Here is a 23,382-nt window from a genome sequence, read left to right as displayed (position 1 = left end):
AAGTGTTTGTACGGATGCCAAGTTTTGCTCTGACAGATTTGGGTGGGCATTACTGGCAGTGAGCTACAGTGTTTTTTGAAGAAAATTTGACAACAGATGCTGAAAAGGTTTGCCATCATTGATCCATGCTACTCCATTTCAAATCCAATGGCCACTAACATATTAGACATGTTCTAACATGTCTAATATGAAACAATAATTTTTGCTTTCCAAAACCATGCGAATGTTTGAAGATCATAGAATCATAAAGTCATTTAGGCTGGAAAGGATCTCTAATATCATTAAGTCCAACTATTTACCCCACACTGCCAATGTGCCACATCTACACATCTTTAAATATCTCCAGAGATGGCAACTCAACCACTTCTCATGGGCAGTCTGTTCCAGAGCCTGATCACCCTTCCTCTGAAGAATTTTTCCTGGTATCCAATCTAAGCCACCCCTGGTGCAACTTGAGACCACTTCCTCTTGTCCTGTCACTTCTTACCTGGAAGAAGAGACTGACCCCCACCTCTCTGCATGTTCCTTTCAGACAGTTGTACAAAGGGGTAAGGTCTCCCCTGAGCCTCAGGTGCTTCCTGTCAGCCTTGTGCTCCAGAACCTTCACCAGCTGTGTTGCTCTTCTCTGGACATGCATCAACACCTCAAAGAGCTGTAAAAGAAAAAATCATGGAAACTTTTGGCTGCTGCCCAGAGGATGGTGGGTGAAGTAGCACAGGAGAGTGGCAGTGAGTCAACCACACAGTCAGTGAGCTGAGAGGAAGTGCTAGATGCTCCTTGCTCAGAGGGGTAAGGAACATCACTTTACCCTATAGTCTTGGTATAAAATTAATTTATGGTCCAAAAAACTTTCTGTCTAACACTAAATCTGAGAGCATAGATTAGTCCTCTCTACTCAGGTTTGGATTCTGGTTCAGCCATAGCACAGACAAACTCAATTACACAAATGAAATAACAAAATTACTTAATTTCCTTGATGTTGTCCCCATAATGTAAAGTTATAGAACTGAAACTAAAGGTTAAGTAGGCAATTATGTGATGGCTACATAATATGAATGCAAAAAAAAAGTGATGGGGAAGCATATAAAATACACAGACCCACATTTATTTTGCATTTAACTAATGCAAAGATGAGAAATATCAGAAAGCAGAGAAAATAACTCCAATATTGTTGTGAAGTAAATGTATGAAACATCCCACAAGTGTGTAATTCTAGGCACAAAAACCACATGTGTATATTTGCATTTATGCATATAGTTCTTTGAATACAGAATATGATCTGATTTCTCCCCTGTTGCACAGACTTAAGGTTACACAGACAAAATAACATCCCAAGGTAGGCAGGGATGTACTTTTATGTAATGAGGGAAATTGCACCAGTCTGAATAAGACTTTCCATTTGTAACGGATTCATACTGATTTAAAGCTGATTAAACCCCATTCTTCTCAAAGAGCTTCCTTTTGTGGTATGCTCCCACATGTCAGAAATGAGGTACAGCTCCTGCACGCTGATGTCCATGAAGCCCCTGGTTGCAGGAGCCAGCAGCTCCTCTTGGGTCGCTCAGCCTGGGAAGTTTGGGTCAGGGGCACTGTACTGTGTCTCAGGGGTGACACCAGAGGCTTGGAGCTGGGCTTTAGGAGCTGGGCATCACTGCCCCTCTCACCCTCTGCAGAATTCAGGCTTGGTGTGCTCCTGTCTGCAAGTAGCCTGGGGAAATTTATTAATGCTGACTTGTTTATTAATACTTCATTTGCTCTGGCTTACCCGTGGGAGGTTACAATATTTTTTTCACAGCAGAAGAAAGATGAAAAAATATGGAAAAGCAGGAAATCAGGGCAATTAGACTCTTTCTAAAGCCAAATAAATTAGGAAAGGAGCTTCATGTGGTAAAAGACAGTAAGTCAATGAGGCGGTCCTCAGAGGCAGAGAGATGTAGTGCCAAAGCAACTGAAAAGTGAGAAAACTTGTCGTGTGATTTTCAGCAGAGAAGGGAGACGTGGGAAGATTACAGGAGTCAAACTAAGACCGGAATGTTTTCTTATACTAAGGTTTGGGAATTTTCTCAACATTTAATTTCCTCATTCTTTACTACAGTCAGAGTGTGGGCTTGCACAGTTTCATGCAGCTCAATGACTAATATGTGGAAGGTATGTTGAAAGATATTTCTTTTGTCATTTTAACCGGAAATTGACCTCATGAGAGTATTCCCCATAATGCCTATCCATAAAAACAAGAAGTTATGGACATGTTGCAACAAAACGTGATGGATACTGAAAAAAATTACTCAAGTGAGAAAATAAAAAATATGCTCATAGACTTCTTATCCTTAGTTATAACCACAACAACTTAAATTAAAAATACTTTTTTATTTTAAGCCATACTTTCCTCCAGGTCCAAGTCTTTAGTTTGAAAAAACTGTTTCATTATTTAATCTAGTCAGGTTATTGCTTGCTCTTGAGAATATTTCCTGTAAGGCCATTCTATCCCATAAAATATATTTCCATTGGGTCTTACAGAAAACGTAATACTTTTGTTAGAAAGATTTTCTGGAAGAAAAATAATTTTTCTGCAAGTCTTAGTAGTCAATGAAAAGAAAATCTATGAGAAAAAAAAAATCAACCTCTCTCAGTTTACAACAGGGTAAGTATTCAAAGAAACTATTAGTCCTTTTCTAAAAGACAGATATTAAGAAGTCAGTTGTAAAGAATGATTTACTAATTGAAATAAAACCTAAGGCTAAACAAGAGTGATAAAATACCTCTAACATTAAATTTACATTAAATTAATCCACTTCTGAAATCTGATGTTTGATTATATTAATTTGATTTAGCTTGATAAGATCAACAATAATTACAAAAAGAGACATACAACACACAGAGATGATGTAATACAGCAAGTTAATTCTAAAAAGTAAATTGCTTTATTGCTTCTTTCATTAACATATTTTTTGGGAAAGCAGGACAAAGCAAATTAAGGAACACACCTGAAACACATTAATAAAGGAAATATAAGTAAGTTATTAATATAAGCTTAGGTTCTATCATTAGACAAAAAGTAGAAAATAAAGGGTGTACAACAAAATCCTCAAACATTCTTGCAAACTAAGACAGAAACCACACATATAGTGCAAAGCCAAATGCTTCCTTGTGGGCCTTTTGCTGTATACTGTGGCAGAGGCACTCAGCAAGTACCATTTCTGTCCTTTTATTTATGCTGCTGTGCAAACATCATTATCCTCACTGTAAACCTGGAAAAATGAAGCAGAGTGCGGTGGGGATGGGAAGATCAGTGAGCCAAATTTTCCTTTCTTCAGATTGCAGCTTTGGAACTCTGTTCTTGCTGGGCTAGACTCTGTGTCCCTGTGAGCTGGAGGCAGCCCCAGTGCTGACGGGGGGACTGCACAGTACCTAAGGCACATCGGGTCCCAAGCTGCACGTTGTCATCACTCCTGTGGGCAGCTGTGCTCCTCAGCATCTGCTGTCCTCCTAGAAGCTCAGTTTCAAATCAGGGTATATGACTTTGCTTACAATCTCTCCTTTTTTTCTATCTCTCATAAATTTCCTTTCATCTCAAATGGTCTAACTGCCAAAAGTGTCTTCTGCCATATAAGCATGTCCTTTGATTCTCCTTCTAGTCCATCAGTTTTTATTCTTGCAAAAGACTTAAAGCCTTTTATCCTTTTTGAAAATTACTGACTTAGTCAGTTTTTGACCTTTTGATCTAGTAATAAATTTTCAATTCTCCTTTATTTTTTTCTTTTTTAATATATGTATGTGGTTCGTGGAGTCATTTATCCCAGTTTTATTTTGCTAACCGTTCATGACTGAGGCTCCTTCTTGCTTTAGCAGATACCACCTGATCAACTCACAGACATCAGCACACTGAAAATTCACAATTTTATCATTAAATCTTTCACAAAGAAACATCCGTTAAATCTCAATGAAGAAAACAGAAATAATTTGCAGAATATATACTCTTATTTAATATTTACTACTGCTGTCAGTTATTATGGAAAGTGATTGTCCCCAGCACATAAGTATTATTAAGTGGTGCATCAAATATCATATTTATAGGTCATTTATACCATGGAAAAAAAAAAAATTGCTTTTAGATTACAGTTTGGAGACTTGTACATTCTTGTGTAAAAGGTTAAAGCCCAATCTTTTTTACTCTGTTTTATCAGGTAGATCTGATTTTCCATACTTGATTCTCTTAACACAAACATGCTACAGACATGAAACCATATAAGAAATCTCAGTTCTTTTTTATTTAAACTCAGTTTTAGCAAAAAGCTTTGCCTCGGAAACTTCAGTTCTTTTATTATTCAAAACTTATCTATGTCTTTCATTAATAAACAAAACAAAAAAAAAAAGTAAATCAAACTTCAGAACACTTTAGAATTGTCAAATGTATCAGATACCTTTTAAGCACTGGTATTTCTATAGTGTTTGTAAAATTGAAGTGTACCACCGTTATCTGGTCATCTGGTTCAAGAATAACAGAGGAAATAGACTTACTTAGCAGAATTGTTTTCTCCTCTGTCTTCTACCCAAAAACCCCTTTTTGATCAGGTCAGAATATGCTACCATGATCATCAAGCCTTGCCTCTTCCACAGCCCTGTTGAATGTTTTAGCTTTGCTCCTTCATAAAGGCCAGAAGTACTGGTCAGAACTACTTAGAAAAATGCAGGTTACAGAGTTTATTCCAAAGATTTATATCACAGAATCAAAGACTGGTTTGGGTTTATGATGGACCTTGAAGATCATCTAGTTCCAAGCCCCCTGGCATAGGCAGGGGCACCTTCAAGTAGACAAGATTGCTGAGAATCCTGTCCAACCTTGCCTAGAACACTGCCAGGGATGGGGCATCCACTGCTTCTCTGGGCAACCCTTCCACTGCCTCACCACCCTCACAATAAAGAATTTTTTCTTACTATTAATCTAAACCTACTCTCAGTTTGAAGCCATTCTACCTTTTCCTGTCTCTACAAGCCCTTTCTAAATGGCCTTTTGCCATCTTTCTTGTAAGTCCCTTTAAGGTACTAGAAGGCCACAATAAGGTCACCCCAAAGCCTTCTCTTTCCCAGGCTGAATAATCCAAATTCTCTCAGCCTTTCCCTATAGGAGAGGTGCTCCATCCCTTTCAGCTTTTGTTCCTCCTATGGAAACACTCCAACAAGTCCATGTCCATCCTGTGCTGGAACCCCAGAGCTGATGCAGTGCTGTGGGTGGGGTCTCAGCAGAGCAGAGCAGAATCCCCTCCCTCCCCTGCTGCCCACACTGCTTTGAATGCAGCCCAGGACACATTTGGCTTTCTAGGCTGGGAGTGCACATTGCTGGTCATGTCCAGCCTCTCATCCACCAGCCCCCCCAAGCCCTTCTCATCAGGGTTGCTTTTCACCCATTCATCCCCCAGCCTGTTTAATACCAGATTTGCACCACCCCAGGTGCAGTACCTTACATTTGGACTTGTTAAACCCCATAAGATTCCCATGTGCCCACCTCTGAAGCCTGTCTAGGTCCTTCTAGATGGCATGCCATCCTTCAGATGTGTCAACAGCACCACTCAGCTTGTGTCATCTGCAAATTCGCTGAGGCTGCACTCAGTCCCTCTGTCTACATCAATATTGAAGATAACACAGGTCCCAGCGCAGACCCTTGAGGAGCAATACTCATCACTGATGCCCACTGACACTCTGAGTCCTTGATCATTACTCTCTGGATGTGACAATTCAACAAATTCCTGATGTATATACCTCATGTATATAAAGAGGCTTGAGGAGAATGCAGAATGCAGATATTAATTTTAAAATGTGAATAACTAATAATTACCACTTCTGCTCTCTTCTTTGTGAAGCTGGACTCCAGAGGCTCTTTCGATCTAAAGAGGAGGAAGAACAAAGAGCAAAACAAAGTCTGTGAACAAAGGGGTCATCAGCTGGTCATTGATGATAAGATCTCTAAATTCACATGGCGGAAGAAATCTAACAAATCTTCCAGTGACTAAATGAAAAAAGAAGTTTCTATAACAGCAGATGACATTTTGGCAGGATATCAGATATATAATTCTGTATGAAATCATGTGTGTTTAAGGTATGTCAATGAGTGCATTTATTGAAAGATGAAGTTCCAAGCCACACAAAGCATGACACAGAGACAATCTTGACAATATCAGCATGTCAACACTTTTATCAGCTGCTACAGCTACTGCTATACACGTTATCCTGCTATTCTATCACATAGGGACAGGCAGGAATTTCAGTCTCCATAACAATGAAATCTGTGATAGCAGCATTTTTAATGCAGACGTCACAGGCATAAGGATGACGAGATATTTTGTTGTTGCTAACCATTTGTTTTTGTTGGTATCTGCATTAAGGGCTGGTGCATACTGCAATAACTGGTCTGTCAAAGATGTTCATTAAACAGCTTCTCCACAGAAAGGTATTCACATACATTCCCCCTTATACATGTTCTTATTTTACATAAAATCCAACCTATATAGCCAAGTAGGTTTTTGATTAAGAAGAAGTAGATCCTTGAATGTCTATCACTACAATCTTTGCTGCCTTAAGCACTTCTCTTTCTAATAAAGATATAGCTAATTTTAGTGAGAAATTGGTGAGGGCATGCTCCTCTGCTTTTGCCAGGTCCTGAGTACCAATACACTCAGCATATACACTCAGCATGTATACACTCAGCTACAATAGTCATTGGAACTGACTGATTGTAGTTATACACTCAGCATGTATAACTACAATCAGTCAGTTCCAATGACTGTTGCCATAATGATCAGTCTTCCTAAAAAGCAGAATTAAGCTGTAAAATATCAATCACAGAGCTGACATTGGGCACATGGCTCAGTCCTAAAAGGTTCTGCACCTCAGTGCTCAAAATTTCATTTAGAAACCCAAAGTGTGTATCCCATGCAATTTCATAGTCTTTCTTGACTTCAAATGTAAACTTGGCTGAATATTGGCTCATACCATCAGAAATAAATAATGGTTTCTGATCTTAGATATGTGTATGGATGTATATATATACATACACATATATATTAAATATATATATGTAATTTTTTTAAATATACATGTGTGAGTAGACAATAATACCTTATTTATGTTTTCTATAACATTACAGATGTAAGGATGGGAAATGTTTTCATATGAGATCTGTACAAACAAATAGAATTGGCAAAATTAAGTTTTTATAAAATGTCATAGGAGTTTTAGTCACAGAACTGGAAGGAATCACCCATATCCATTAGATGTTCCAAGACTGAAGATTGATACCAGAATCCTACTAAGATAAACACTGAAGAAAGAAACAAGTTTCTTTTAAGTTGTTCTAAAAATCAAATTCTAAATTTTCTGAGAGTCTGTATTTGGTGCTCTCATACTATTATTCAGCAAGACAATTATATGAAAAGTATGATTTTCTATGGAGTAGTACATCCTGAAATGATAAACAGGAATATCAGTATGCTAAAACCAAATATGTAAAAATCATGTCTTCTGTCAGCATAGTTTGAGGTTTAATACCTCAGAAGCTTTATATTGTGTTTTAAGTTTAGAAACAATGTCACTACAAACCGAAAAAAAATTTAGCATTTTCTAATCTCTTCAGAGAACCCATTTGAGTCTCTAAATGTAATGAATTAATCAATTTAATAAATAGTTTATTTCAAACTGTGGAGTCCAGAGGTAGAGATTGAAGCATCACCAGATATGTTTTCCAGCTACTCCCACACATTGCAATGATATTGTATGCAGTTATTGATTTTTTCCAATCAATAACTGCATACAATATCATTGTATGTAACTGCTCCTGGCCCTAAGTTATGGCAGTCACAGGGATTTTACACAGTAAGTCACCATCCAAAGGACTGGAAAAATACAAAGGAAAAGAAAGGACAGAAATTTCAGGAAAGTTCACATTCCTTGTTATAGTTAGCGCTGAATATTAAAGATAATGTCAATGTGCAGGACTTCAGAAATACCATCTAGGATATGCCTCATGTTCTGTAGAATGGGCTAGACTAATGCCACAGGACAAAACTGATAAGGTCTTATGAAATGTCACTTCACACTGAACTTTATTTACTGTTGTTGACAATTATGCATGTAAAAATAAGTTATTTAGACAATAAGGGCTTCTAAAGACGTGTCATATGTTCATGGTTAAATATGCTAAATGTCACATTAAAGCTGACATGGCTATGGCTCAAGGCAAAAACACTGTCAAGTTGCCTATGATCCAGATGTGGTATATGTCATCAAACCGATTGTTTCTCTTTGACTGTGGTTTATAGTGCATAATATTGCTTATCAAATATCCTGGAAAAGTGCTGCTTGCCAGAATGAGAAAATGTTTCATCCTTTTTTGGTATTCAGTTGTAGTTAATTCTTGTTACTGTTGCTGACAGATATTGCAGATATGTCTCAGTTAGTGCTAGCTCCTTTCATTCAATATGTATAGATATGTACATATATTTATACATGTGTGTGAGGAAGGCAGAAGTAAATAAACCACAATATAATTAAATTCTTGTGGAGGTATACCTCTAGTAGGAAATTATAGCTCTACACTACTGTAGGAAGACCTGTGAATGTGTGTGAAAGTTAAAACTATGGATCAGCTGCAAGTGCTCTTTTGATGACATTTTCACCTTAGATATTGGCTTTGTCCTTTTATTAGGAGATAAAATCAATACCTTTAAGAAATAAGTTTAAAGGAGCTTCAGCAGCAGTTGACTCAGCAGGCTACCTCTGGAGCAAACAATTTTGAGTGCTAATTTATAGTATTTAAATTATCTTTGATATATAGATTTTTAACACAGCTAGACACACATTGCAGTTGTACTGAGAATCTGTACTTGCTGGCAGATAGTATTTTTTTTTTTTTGCAGACAGATTTCTATCATCACTTGTAACTTTTTTTACATTAAGACTGATATTTATAAACACTGCTTCAAGCATGAATTTACATCATAAGTTACCACCAATTAAACCCTCTAGGAGTCATTCTAGTTCATCCTGAAAATAAGCATCTTTGGTGTTTTTATTATAGCTCTAAAAATTAGTGATAAAAATATCAAAAAGCCTTGCCTTGGACTAGGGAGACACTTTGAGCAGTGGTTAGTGTTACTTCCAGAGAAAACCAATGAAGTATTTCTGGTTTCCACAGAAAGAAACTGATATGATTTTTTACTAGATTCAGAACGCTTTTTCTCTTGTTTCTGATCACTGCTAATTACGGCAATTCAAAGGGAGTACAGAACCAGGTGTCTGCCTCTTTTTTTTCTCGAAATAGGGAGGCCTTTTCACTAATTTGGGTGAAGAGCAGAGGGTTTACTCTCTTTTCTGTGACTGCTGTAATGACGCTGAAGCAGCTTTATGAGCATTTTGTACCCTTTCATTGTTGTGTTAGACTGAGCCACAGTTTATTCCCTCCTGCCTAGGGCAAAAACAAGACTACCAAGTCACATAACCAGAACTCATTAAAAAAGCTTTGAAGGAGCCATTTGGTAAAAGAGAGCTGCTTCCTGTTATCATGACCACTCCAACTATAATTTCTTTCACTAAAACAGAAATGGGTCCTGAAAAATGTCAAAATGAATGCTCTACAGTTCCAAGATGAAATGTTTGACGTTTTGCCTAAGTAGGAGGTAATTACCCATATTGCACACTGTAATGGAAACTGTCTTTTACTTATTTACTGGCCTTCCTTGCCTCCACCACATGAGGAATTTCAAATTTTGCAGCATCTGTTCCAATCTGTAACCAAAAACAAAAGTTGAAATCCAACAGCCTTTCATAAAACAGATTTTCCACTCTCAATACATCAAGTGTTGGGCAGGGAACTGGAAGTAGTAAGTTGGTTCAGGTTTTTCTCTTCAACTAACAAAGTGGAAAGGAGAAGAACAAGCGCTGTTTAGGCCTCTGAGGAGTGTATTTAGAGCTCAGAGATTGCCATGAGGGCCTGTGAGCAGAGAAGAAGGAGATGACTATCAGCTTGAGGAGCTTGAATAACTGGTGTCACAAGCCTCACAGCTTTCAGTGCTAGGTAAGCATGAAGAACAGCAGAGTGACTGGTGTCTCCATATGGATATGAGGAAATGGAGATAACACTTGCGTATTTTTGTGCCATGAGGATCAGACACAAATTGACATCACATAGAAAAAAAAGTGGTTTTATTCATGTCTTAGATACTTTTGACACAAATAGTTTCTCATAGAAGAATAAACTAAAAAAAAGAATAACTACTCAAGTTAGTATCTGGGTGTCACTTGCAACTCTATGGCCAAAACCTGTGACTCTCCAGCATATTCCCTGACAGATCTATAATGAGTAATGCATTTGTGCCATACAGTTTAGGCCTCTCAGCAGCTCCATATCCCTGGCAAACTGTAAAGACAAGTAGTGGGAGGAAGCTTCTCCATCCTACCATTAGCACCTTCTGACCCCATCCTACTATTAGCACCTCCAAACATATACAGAGACAAAAGAGGCACAGTCCCACACATTTTTAGCACATTACCAAGTTTTACTACACAGAGCATGAGAGTCTCAACTTGCTAAACACATATTTTTTAATTGGCTGTGAAGAAGTGTCTTATACTTTCTTCACAGTCTTTTAGCGCTTTCAGAGACAGTGGAAGACACAGAGTCATTCTTACATTATGTTTCTTCTTTGAAGTGCAACCTGAGACACAAATCTACTGGCATAGGAAGGCACTGAAATAAGGCATTGAAATAAGGTAAATTATTAGTCTGGAAACTGGTTTTCTGACAAAATGAACAGGGCTTTAAAGTTAGGCTATTGTTATTGATTTCATGTGAATAATATGGTTCTAGATGAAGTTAGGATTTGGCACTTCTGGGGCTGAAATTCATGAGTAAAGCTAACAGAGGATTGTATAATAAAAATGCAATGCGATGATTTACTTTTGAATAGGTTTTCTAACTCTGCAAAATTGATTCAGCTGCCATCATTGTACGTTTTTTTGTGTTGTGCAAAAATTACAGAAAAGGTTTGCTGGTTTTGATAAAATAGAATCTGCCTCCTAGGGGGAAATTAAATTACACTTGACAGCTAAGAAGTATTCACATGACAAAAGAAAACGAGAATCAAAGCAAGTTGTAGAATACCAGATCTTTTCCAACAGCATTTTTGTCTGATTTATACTAAGCAGGAGTTGAAATTTTATCTTTTTTTCTGAACAGCTACTAAAAACCGTCTCCACCAAGACTGCTTCAACCCATGGTGCCCCTTCTCCCTTGATTCAAGCATCTGGGCCTGTTCTTATGCCAACAGGCAGATTCTTTATCTACTTTTGATCTCTGAGAATGATCAAGCTCAAGCCAGCTGTGTGGATTCAGTCCTTAATGGGTCCTTGCTTCTCATGACTTGGTGCTCCCTGTTGTTTTTCCTGACTTAGATAAAATCAACATGTCTTCACAAGTCTTTATCAGATTTTAACCACAAAGTCATCAGTATTTACTGTGATGACAACTAAGAAGTCTTAGAAGATAGAAGAGGAGGTAGAGCTTTGGCAGAGAATAGAACTAATGGTGAACTACAAGACCAAGAAACAGCAAATGTATAAAATCAAGTTCCATCCTTACAGTGTCTGGCCAGACAGAGCATTGCCAGACATACATATATATTTCTTATTTGTTGCTAGTGATGAAATCTGGGCTACTGAGTTAAGAATTGCATAAATGGAGTAACAAATTTCTCATAAAAAAAAATCATTCTGTAGACAGAAACTGTAGATATAAAAAAGTAAAACAAGGAACAGAGAAACCAAGGGACAAAGCTGAAGACATATGCTGAAAGAAACACATCAGTATGAAAGCTGATGGAAAGCAAAGGGGTTTTTCTGTCTTTTGTTACTTTTTTATAGAATGAAACTGTTCGGTTCTGCAGATCTAATCTGAAATGTTCTGATATTGGTTAAATTACACCCATTAAGTTTGTTCTTGGAAAGAGACATTTTGATTCTTCTGATAAGATCATTTCTTCTTCCATTTTCACAGACTGTGTTGTGTCTAAAACAAAGCTGGCTGAGAGGTCTTCTATAAAGTGCTCCTGCTAGAAAATGCCATTTCTTCTAAATCAGCTCCTTTTATGAGAATGAGCAAGCTTCAACTTGACACTAGGCTCTTGGCTATACTATTCTTGAAGGCATTTCATGTTTTATTAATAGTAATTCATACAGACTGGGGAGAGAGCACTGATTGGAGCAATTGCCTTATATTCACCACTCTGATCTGCTGCTGTCAGCACTGAGGTGAATGCTCTGACTGGCAATACCAGTCCTGGGAAGGGCCCCCTCCACTTCTGCCGTGGAATAAACATCCTCTTGTTATTTTTTCTAAAAACCTTTGAAAAGTCTTGTCGATAGGCCAAAGTTTGTATGCCTCTCATTCTAGTTACAATCTCTCTCAGATGAAAACCAAAACATTCTTTCCTGCCATCTGTGCTCTCCCTTGCTGGCAGTCTGCTGTCTAAGGAACATTCTGCAAGATTTGCTCCTATCCCTACATGTTCCCATTGCTTCCAATAGCTGTTGTGAACTTGCCACATTTTTTATGCTTTTGAATATCTCTGAGCGAGGCTTCAACTCCAAATCCTGCTCTTGATATACATTTTCAGATGAGTTATTTTACATGCAAATAAATGACATACATAAAACATGCCTAATAATCTGAACCAGTCATTAAATGCGCATTTTCTGTCTTTCAGTCACTACCATTCTAACACAGTATTCTGGCTGACCAAGCACTTTGATTTTGCCATCATATTAAGTGCAATTTAAGTCAAGAGCTGACTATGGGGTAGGAATTCAAAAGGTTTCTCCCTAAACCTTATGTCTAATAAATCTAAAAAAAAAAAATTTACAAACAAAATTAATACACCAACAGTTGGATATTCAAGTTGAAATTCTCATGACACTTCCTCAATTGTTTTCATAAATAGGCCCAAGATTCTGCACCTGTGGAATGGCTTCCAGTCTGAAGTATGAACTAGGAAAAATAATTACAGGTCTTAACAAGAACTGTTAGACAGCCCTTTGCACTCTCTTCATCTTGCTGTTGAGCAAAGGTCTCAGCTTCCTCTGAGTGCAGCTGGCATTTAATGTAAAAAAACCTGGTTCGTGTCAGTTCCATTTCCATTTGGTTGTTATTCAGTCTTTTTTTTTTACCATCAAAAGATATAGAAGAGGTATTTAAACCTCTTCTGATAATACCAGGTCATCTATCTGGGTCACATCAACGCTTTTAGATTTTATGTAGAAGTTTTCACCCATTTATTCTATTTGTAATACTGCAAAGACAAGATGGTGTTTTATGGCTTGGAACATATAACACAGTAGCTTTTTTTTTTTTTGATTGTATGATCTTTTTCACATTTTTGAACTCGATGTAACAGTGAGAAATTATAGAGTTCAGGAATAATGGCTTTTAAAAAGTTCAGAAATAATGGCTTTAAAAACTTTGCACCAAACAGCTCTTGCTTTATTCTAGTATTTCCTCCCCATTTGTGCATTTATGTCCTCTTAATCTATGGACTCTCAAGAAAATGCTTTTTCTGAAAAATATTTCCTAGCAGTGACTATAGCTACACAACAAGAGCCTTTTTTGTCTTGAGGTGGGGGAAAGTAAGAGAAGCATATGTTATTTTACACAATTATACATAATAAAATCAAGTAATTAAAAAGTAGGGCAATGTGGATTTTGAGTCTTTGATTGTTATATAAATAGGTCTTTATATATCTTGCTGGCTGCTACATGTAATCTAAATGCACAGGTATTTTTTTTCTCTCTATTTTTTTTTTTTCATTCTTAAGAGAAATGAAGTAGTCAAACATCAACAAAGTGTACAAAGCCCCAGTAGGGAGGCCGGTTCTTCAGAAACAACAATAATTGCAGAGCAGATAGCAAAATATGCAACTAGTTCTGGAAATTTCAGCCACTCAGCCACCAATGGGACCCTTCCAGGAGGAATCAGAAACCCTTCAAAATGTAGACAAGGTTTTGCTCCTGAGATAGTAACAGGGGTTCTTCTGAGTGACCTTGGTAAATGACCTCAGTAAACGACCTCATCATCCCCTGGTTTTTATTCAGGATTCCTTCCCTTTTTAAATTTAGCTATGATAGTTATCTGGTTGTACACTATAACAGCCTCAAGCAAGTGCTGCTTATAAATCATAAATAAAACAAATAAAAATGAAATGTTGGTTCTACAGTCAGTTTTTGGTAAGAAATTCAGAAGTCTGCTGCATGAAAGAAAGCCATGATTTCCCTTTCTTCTCCTCTTCCCCAACTTTTGTTCTAGCCACAAAAGATTTTTAGAGGTCAAGTGGCCTCATTTCTTTTACAACATCTATGTGGAGCCCAGGTAGCCAGAGTCCAGAGGCAGCAAAGTTACCATGAGACTCAGCTGGGATAGAGAGCTTCCAGAAAATTTTTGGATTATATGTGAGGAGTGGAATTTCACCTATCAGTTCTGAAGGAATAAAGCGGAAATTGAATACTAGAGGAATACCAGGGAGACATCCAAGACAATGGAGGGTGGTGTCACCATCTTTAGCCTGGAAGCCAGGCAGAAGGCTAATCTATGAAGATTGTTGTATCCTGCATCAGTGATAGAGCTTTCCTTGGGATGAGCTGTTAATTTCCAGGTTTATAGCATAGCAGCGTGTATGTAATTTAGTGGTGAAGAGAAAGAGAAGTTGTCTGTGCAGCTACAGGCTGCAATGTGACCTTTAGAACAGCTATGCCAATGTCTTATTGAGTTGATGGCTATTGTGAATAACAGGAAGTCCAAATGATCATCAGTGTGTGAAACACCAGCCTTTGGGAAACCTTGCCACTGATCCTCTGTAAGGAGAACAGAGATTCCAACTCATGGTTCCAGCTTAAAACAATAAGCTGGAATGTTCCACCTTCCTCATCAACATGAGGAAGGTGGAACATTGCCTGCCATCTCAACAGCATTTGTATGCATTTAACTGCAGAAAAGCCTGTCTCCTCCCTGTTGTGCTACAGCCCTGGCCTCTGCAGAAGACACAGTTATAAGGAAAGGCTGCCTGATATCAGCCTAACTTTAGGACTAGTATTAAAACTAGTATCCATCTTTGGTAAGAAATAGCTATCCAGGCATTTTGATTGAGAAATCAGCCAGTAAAGCAGTCTGTCTGATCCTGAAAGATGTGTATTGACCCCACTTCCTGCCTCCTATCTATTCTTCTCATAGCCACTGTCATGTCATATTTTCCAGGTACCTGTCCCTGATTACAGGTATGCTTCAGTGATTCTGGAGTAGCCTACAAGAACTGGCAGTGCTGTATAAAACCAGTTCCCCCTGGCTACTCACCAGCTCTCTGCAGCCTCTCTGATCACCAGCCAGTGGCCTCAAGATGTTTGGCCATGCAGCCAGGCTAAGCCAAAAAGTGTGCTCCCATATTCCTACCTGCTGAAAACTTTAAGATTGGCTGTAGTCATCCACAACTGCAGGAAGATCTCCTCTGTCATAATATTTAGACAACAGCAAAAGCAACAAAACAGGGACCCATCAGACACCAGGCAGAGAATGCCCGCTCTGACAACTGCAGATCAAGGTCACTGCTAAATGAAGCGTGGTCTGTGTTTCGAACACGGTGCAGAGCCAGCCAAGGAGGCAGGAAAAGCCACGGAGAGAAAACAAAGCTTTGTTGAATTAGCTCAAATCAAAACAGAAAGCCAGACTGTGAGGTCTGTGTCTTTCTCATTGCTCCCTAATATACAACATCATAATGGATAGAAAGGAAATACGAGATTGAATATGTAAAGAGAAGGAGACTAAACAGTAAAATGGTCATTGCACAGCCTATTCAAAGCAAGGAAGTCATGCTTTTTAGCTCTTCTAAAGTATACAGAATTCCAAGCAGGTAAATTGAGCTAAACTGGCTAAAAGCAGAGTGGAAAACAGGTTTTAGTCTCTTTTTTTCCTGATTCTATGATATCATTTTCTCTTTGTGTTTTTTTTTTTTCCTTTTGTGTCTCTTGGTTGGAAAGCGGAAATTGACAGATAAAGAAGCTGTGAAGAGTTTGTGTTTTAATTTTTCAGAGTTTCCAATACAAACAAAATCCCAGAATGCTATTTCAGGAAAGGCACTGCTGTGAATTTCCATAACTTAATTTTATACTGTTGTATACTTTTGTGTGTCTGATTTTTCTATAGGAAAAAAAAAACCAAAACAACAACAAAAACAAACAAACAAAAAAAAAAAAAAAAAAAAAAAAAAAAAAAACAAAAAAAAACCACAAGCAAAATAAGAGTTTGGGCCCCTGAGTGAACTCCAAGGGAAAGGATTTCATTTATCTGCTACATGCTATACTGATAAACGCAAACCTGAGCGGTTTTCAAAAATAACTCTCTCTTCTCAACTCCATTGAAAACTCCAAGTTAAGAATTCTTTCATTTTAAAAGAAAAAAATGTAACCTTTATTACTGCTTATTGTTGGTATGGAGTGGACTGTAATTGGTTTAACTGGATCTTATAAGCCAATAGGACAAGAACTGAGCAGACTGAGCAGAGCTGACATTTTTTTCCTCTCCTTTTTCTATAGGTATGAGCTTGTCAAGACATTACAATGTTAATGACTTCACTTTCCCAACACTCTATGGACTCTAATAATTGTCTCTTTAAATTGTGAAATGGGAAACTGCATTTTAAAGGTGTCACATGAATTTTTGAGGCAAATTAACACACAACATGAAATTACTGACACAGGCTGTTTGGGTTAGCGAGTAGTGCTGATACTCTATTCTATGTTGTGACAAGGGTGTACTCAAAATTAATATACATATTTAAAAGCTGAGACCATTTGGGCTACATTCTGTAAGTACTTTGGCCTGTTGTCAGACTTGTGCTATAACTGTAATACCTTAACTTGTTTTTTTGTTTCAAATGCATATTTCTAATACACAGTTACCAGACACCTCATTCCAAAACAGTGTAACAAATCCTGACCTAATTTTACTTACAAACATTAATTGTGTGTGACAGCAGCAAAGAAAAGAGACAGTCCTGAAGAAGCTACAGTTGCTTAACTATGGCTGCTTCAGCTCTTTTTTCCCCTTAATTCAGCCTTCCCTCTTTAAAGTTGGAAATAGGGCTGCATGAACATGGTAGAAATAAGTATAAAACTGATTTCTGGCAGCAAAGGAGAGTGACTACAATGTTAATAGAAAGACACTTTAAGAGTTTCCAAGCTTTGATACTTTCTTTCCTGGTTTTAGATTTTTATCCAAAGCCTTTATGCTCAGAGTAGCTGGCTTTTAAGCCAGAAGAATGGCAAAGAATGTTCAGATGCCTATATGACATCAGCTGTTTAGCACTTTGGAAGTCTCCAGCACGGTGTATCATTCCTCAGATTGCCATCTGCATGACTCGGTGGATCTAAATGGTGGCAATTGAGTATCAAAAGTAAAATTCACAAGCTGCAGCAGCAGGTTGGGCAGCCCTTGGCATCATCAGCCTTCTCCGGGGAAATATAATACATGTGTTGCTCTTTGACCTCTGAACAGATCCAGGGCAAAAAGCACTGTCCCCAGAACCAGTGTTTGCTCTGGTCATGTCTGAGTGTCCAGGTTTGGTTGGGTGTTAGCCTGCACTGGGAGGTCCACGCACCAGGGGCTTACACCGGAGAGTCTCAGGTAGATCAACACCAAAGCAGTGCTTGCTCACAGCAAGTCAGGATCACCCCAAAGGTCTCACACTGCCAGTGCAGACTGCACAGTTCGTGGCATCCTCAGGAGGGGTCTGGTGGAGCATTTGCAGTGCCCGGTGACAACAGCAGATCCAGCTCTGGCGAGAGCCAGCGCTGCAGGAGCCACCCGGATGAAGGTGAACACATAACATGAGGAACACAGCCAGATGTCTGGAGAGCAAGAGGGGAGAAAATTATGTCTATGAAATGTTACATGAATTGAGAGAGTGTTAAGATATGACTACAATAAAATGACAGTGCTTTAGAATCCTTTGATTGATCTATTACAGTGGGGATAATGATAATAACAATTTAATGGAATTACTAGAGTTTTGTTTTTTGTTAACATTTTAATAAAGGCTCAAAAACATTCAAATATGCAAATCACTTGGAAGAAAAGTAGCATGCTAAATTTATACTTTCCATAATCTTCTGTTTCAACAAAAGGAAAAAAATCTATAAAGGAATACATGGATGGAAACAGATTGAGGACAATGCCACCAAAAGTAGACCAAATGAACTCCTCCAGTACAAAGACTACACCTGCTAATTCAAATCTCCCCTCTTGCTCCCTCTTTCTAGTTTGTCTTGCTGCATTCTGAAGCCCTGTGAGGCAGTTGTGTCCTGAAGATAGATGCCTCAGCACATGCACAGTTGTTTAGAGTCTCCCAGTCTTTTCTTGTTCTGTAGCTCTGTGATTTTCTAGCTATGTTTGGAGGATGTGCAAACCAATCAGAAACACTCTCCAGCTGAGCTGGAAACTAAGCAGAGTGTGGACACTCCTCTTCTGCCTAATAAAATCCTTGAAGTTTTGAGTACTTTCTTTGCAACTATTTATTTGGATCTACCAGGTCTGACTTTTCCAAAGTCAAAGTTTTATCAACCATTAAGATCTGGACTGCTGAGCAGCCCAACATGAGTGCTTCCTGTGTCTGCTGCACCATACAAAGAAATAAAATATTCAAATATATTCATTCTGGTAAGTATAATTATTAATGATGTCCTCACAATGACAAAAGAGAAGGAATAAGAATTGTCCCGAAGTTTGATGACAAATATGAGATGAAATATTTTTTAATTTAGTGACATATATGAAAGGACAACATAGTCCAGGTGAATGAGGAGCAGGGAAAATGTCTTCTCATTTCAGATATGTTTCTACAAGTTCTTTTTCTTTTTTTAATTCATGCTGACAAGCATATACTGAACCTAGCAGATAAATATTTTACTCAGATTTTATGCTGTCACTGACATGTTTGCACAGCAAGAATCAAGTCTGCTCCTCATTTTCAGGGGCATGCCAAAGCAAGTGCCAGCCTACACAGCTCTGCACTACAGAGGGCAGAATTCTCTCTGATGGCTATCCCTGAAGCAGAGCAAAGCTTCAGCAAATAGCAAATGACATCAATTCTGTAGTCCAACGAGTCAAAGGCATGCAATACAAAGGGGCATCTTCCTATATGATAGTGACATTTTGATATTCAACAGTGGGAAAATGGCTTTGGCTGCAGGAGCTGGGTAAGTGGGTAATGTTCAGAGCCACTCTGTGTTAGCAGGGCTAACAGGGAACAGTCAGCACTGGCTCTGGTTCAGAGGGGTTTTTAACAATCTTGTTATTAATCATAGCTGCATTTTACCAAGCCCAAGAGTGGATTTGCATTAGTTATCACTCAATGCTGAATTATTTTCTCAATCAATCAAGAAATGTCAAGGTTTGATAGACCAGTTGCTAGCTACTAGATAACATTACAAAACATGTACTACATCTCAGATGAGATTTTATAGCTATTTGGTTTAGAAATGTAATACTGCAAGTTTAATACCAAACAAAGAAATAGGAAGCTATGGTACAGGAACTCCTCAGTTATGTGATGTTACTTTTTCCCATTTTAGGATTGTGAGTTATAAACTGGTAATCTGCAGTGGGTTTACTCAGATGACTAGAGGACTAGCTAATTCAACAACAGTAGAAAAAATTATTTTGTAAGCACTACTGGGCATTGCTGCCTTTTGTGCTTTTCTCTTTAGAATAGCAGCACCTTCAGCTGTTAGTGCCAGGTGCTTTTTAGCCTCTTATGTACTGTTCTGGCTTCCCCTCATCTTCTTTCACACACTCTTGGAACCTGAACACAAGGAGTGTGGTTCCCAAGAGACCAGTGGCACGATAATAATCAGCTCTTTAGTAAGATGAAACAAAGGTAGGAGATGTAGTCAGTTACTGGCTCTGAGCTGTTGGTACAAGGCACTGCTAAACCACATCTGCTTAATCCAGAGAGCTTCCAGTCAAACAAAAAGCAGGTTCATAAGCTGATGATGAAAAGAGAGATGAATCATGAACTTTGCTGGCAAGTTTTCCTTTATCTTGGCATGGCCCAAGAAATGCCCAAATTGTGAAATAATTGGAAGCTAATTTTCTTTGAAAGAAAGAAAATAACCAGGGAAGTTGTTGTGTTGGAGAATGGAAAGAAACATGGTGCTGGCTTCAGGTGTTACGTGCAGTCAGTGCTGCACTTTCCTTGGAGCTCTGGAGAGTGACGAGCTGACCAGGCAATCATGAGCAGGGCAGTAGCCTCTGGTGTGCTGAGGATGGAACCAGTGCAAAGGCTGATTGCTCCACTGCAGTGGGCATGGGGAACACTGCAGTAATGTCGGCAATGCACTGCCCAGTCCATCCCTACTCCACTGCAGTTTACTGCGAGACAAGCCCTACGCAGGATTAGCATATACAGAATAAACCAGCTTTGCAAGGGCACAAACCTATAGCTGAACTGCCTTGCAATGGTAATGCTCTTTTTTTCTACTTTCAATGATCTGCTTCCTCAAATTTGTTTTGATTCAGGCTTGACATTTGGATCTTTCAAGCCATTCTTTTAGACCCTTGGTATAGGAGGGTTTTTCAAAGGATTTTGCATTTAAAGCTTTAAATCAATGGGAAACAAATGTTTGTGATGCCACCCAGACTCACATTCAAATATTTCAATATAGTGCTACAAATTCCAAAGAGCAGCTGCATTTTGTCAAAGTGTTTTGAGGGTTTTTTTAAACTGATTTTGAAAAATAAAGTCTGCCATATATTTTAAGTGTCACTTTCAACATCTATACATTTGATGTATATGATGTTGATGTTTTCCATGAAGAAATTTTTTTTTGAGTGACTCAAACTGCCAGCTAGATATCATACAGTTGTATGCATTTCTAATGTTGACATTTAAAAGTTATGTGTATGCAAGTATATGCAAATTTACATTTACGTGGGCAAAGAGCTACATTTAAATGGCAGTCACAAGCAAAATAGCAGACACTTTGGCAAAGTCTATAAGCCATTTGGCATATTGAGGAAATTGTTCAAAAGAAGCAGTTATAGCCTAATAAGGCAAAAGACAAATTCTGTCATGATCAATATGTGTATAAATATATTTAATGTGTGATTTTTTTCTGGTTTGTATTTTCATGGCACATCTTCCCCTCCTCTTTGAAATTATCATTTTTACAATTTAGGATCCTAAACAGCAAAAATCACTCCTAAAATAGAATTTTACTTATCTTACTTACATTATATAACAGCTCCTGCAAAATTTCAAGGAAAATATTTATCTGTTAATTGCTCAATAAACTCTGTCCAAACACAAAATCTTTCCTTTGATTCCCTTTATTGCACATCTGTAGGTGTTTGTGTGACAAACACAAATATAAGAGGAGCTATGGTGGATACAACAAATCCACGTTTCAGGGACCTCAGGAAGATGCAGTGGTAATAGGTGAAGTAAATTAATGAAAAGGCAGCCCTTAGTGACCTTTGAAAACCATTCATTCTGATTTTGGCCAGAATAGCAGGAGCCGTGTTTCTGTTTAAGAATTGTTTTTTGCTTTGTTTGGCCAGGGAGAGACCATTAGCAACTGATATCAGAAGACCCTGAAGTTCCCTTCTTCTCACCTCAGTAACCCCTGTGAGGCTGTCATGATGCAGCTCAAGTACACTTAGCTCTAGAAAGTACTCATGTGTAAAGACCTGATCGTTATGTGCCAATTTTCAGTTAAAATCCTTAACAAAGGTAGCTCTTTTCCGATATAAGTATTTCATTCTGCAAAATGTTGGGGCAAATAAACCTTTAATAACTCTAAATAAAGCTAAATTCTGGAGCCGACATGAAAATGTGTTTCCAGTATGCTTGGGTTTTCATGTTAGCTGTTGATTTGAAGGCATGAGGGGAAACATGCTATGCAGTGAAGCATTTCAGATGTGGTTTTCTTCCTCGTTCTTTTAGACTTAGACAGAACACGCATCTCTTTGCTGCAGAACTTAATTCCTTCCCACAATGCACAGACTTTCAGGAACTCTTTATGAGATCAGGTTGCTGATAAAAGCATGTCAATACCACAGCCCCCAGGGCTCTGCAAGGGTGCAGTCTGCCCTCCCACTGTCATTCTCACCTACGCCTAACAGGTGCTGAGGACAAATGGAGAAAGTGAGTCAATTTTTCAGTGGGACCTAGATTGTTCTTGCATCAAAGCCTCAGTAATGTAGGATAGGGTGAAGACCATAATAAATTAATTCAGGAGCTTCAGCTCTGAACATGGCCTGAATGCAGATCTCAATGCAGAAAATCTTCCTTCATGGTTTTATTCCAGCCATTTTTCCTACTGTTAGTTATATAACAGCCTCATTGGCCATAGAGTCACTGTGATCCCTGACCAGTCATAATTAATTCCTTTGTCCAGTGAAGAAAATCTTGAAGGTTCAACCTGTCTACTCCCAAATTTTATTTACAATAATGCTTTGCTCATTGGTGGTTCAGTCTCCATATTATGACCTCCGGCCAACCTCCAAAGATTAGCATCAGAGAGAACCACTAGAAAACAAACTACAGAAAAAATTGCATCGTCCTTTTTTAGTGGTTCCACTCCCTCCACACACAAAGGGAATTAAAGAAAAGGACATTACCACACAGTTCTGTCAACTACAGTAAGAGAATAAAAGCTAGTTCTTCCCTCCTCACTGAAAATAAAATTCAGCAAATTCTGAACAAAAATCCACTAAACAGTCAAAAAGACAAACACAAAAAAACAAAATTCAGAATTTTAAGCCACATGTCTAGTATTGTAAAGCATAAGAGACTGTTTCAATATGTATCAGATACTGCTGAGCTTCTGAAGAGGTGATCCCCATAGTGCAGTATGTTACTTTACTATTCCTGTCTTCATCCCTCTGTCTTAACCACCCCTGTAAAAGAAGACTAGTTTTTCTTCATGAGATTTTTTATGCCAGCTACTAGTGACAGCTGGAATCTCCCCAGGGCAGCTTTGATTTCTCCTTTATATCACCTGTGCCAATAAGGTATACAGGTATAATTCAGCAGAGGACTCTCAGGCCCTGATCCAGCCAGGCTTTCAATATTAAAGAAAACTTTTGACTTTTACCAGGGAAGTTAAACAAGTACTGGATTTCAGTGAGCGAAAACTCCTCCACTAGTCTTTATCAAAAACACACTAACTTCAGCACATCAAAAATGGAAACATTTCTGCCTTATCAGTTGTGCCAAGATGTTTCAAAACAGCTGTGCAGTAAACTGCCACAACAACAACAGGAAACGAAAGCCTGCTGCCTACCCTTCACTGAA

The 23,382-nt window shown here is 38.2% G+C and overlaps 1 long non-coding RNA gene across 1 annotated transcript in view; it reads right to left on the bottom strand.

Annotated features, from left to right (window-relative positions):
- LOC135295797 (uncharacterized) overlaps positions 1-23,382 on the bottom strand; it is a 120,815-nt gene that overhangs the window by 1,465 nt on the left and 95,968 nt on the right. Inside the window, exons 4-5 of the long non-coding RNA XR_010357849.1 lie at positions 5,834-5,882; positions 488-652 (exon numbers count right to left, since the gene is read on the bottom strand). This is a non-coding gene — a long non-coding RNA (uncharacterized LOC135295797). The remainder of the gene's footprint in view (positions 1-487; positions 653-5,833; positions 5,883-23,382) is intronic.

Source organism: Passer domesticus, chromosome 1, assembly GCF_036417665.1.
Source record: "Passer domesticus isolate bPasDom1 chromosome 1, bPasDom1.hap1, whole genome shotgun sequence".
In the NCBI taxonomy this organism is placed as follows: Eukaryota; Metazoa; Chordata; class Aves; order Passeriformes; family Passeridae; genus Passer; species Passer domesticus.
Note: the sequence above shows the minus strand (reverse complement) of the source record. Positions and strands in the feature narration are given on the sequence as shown.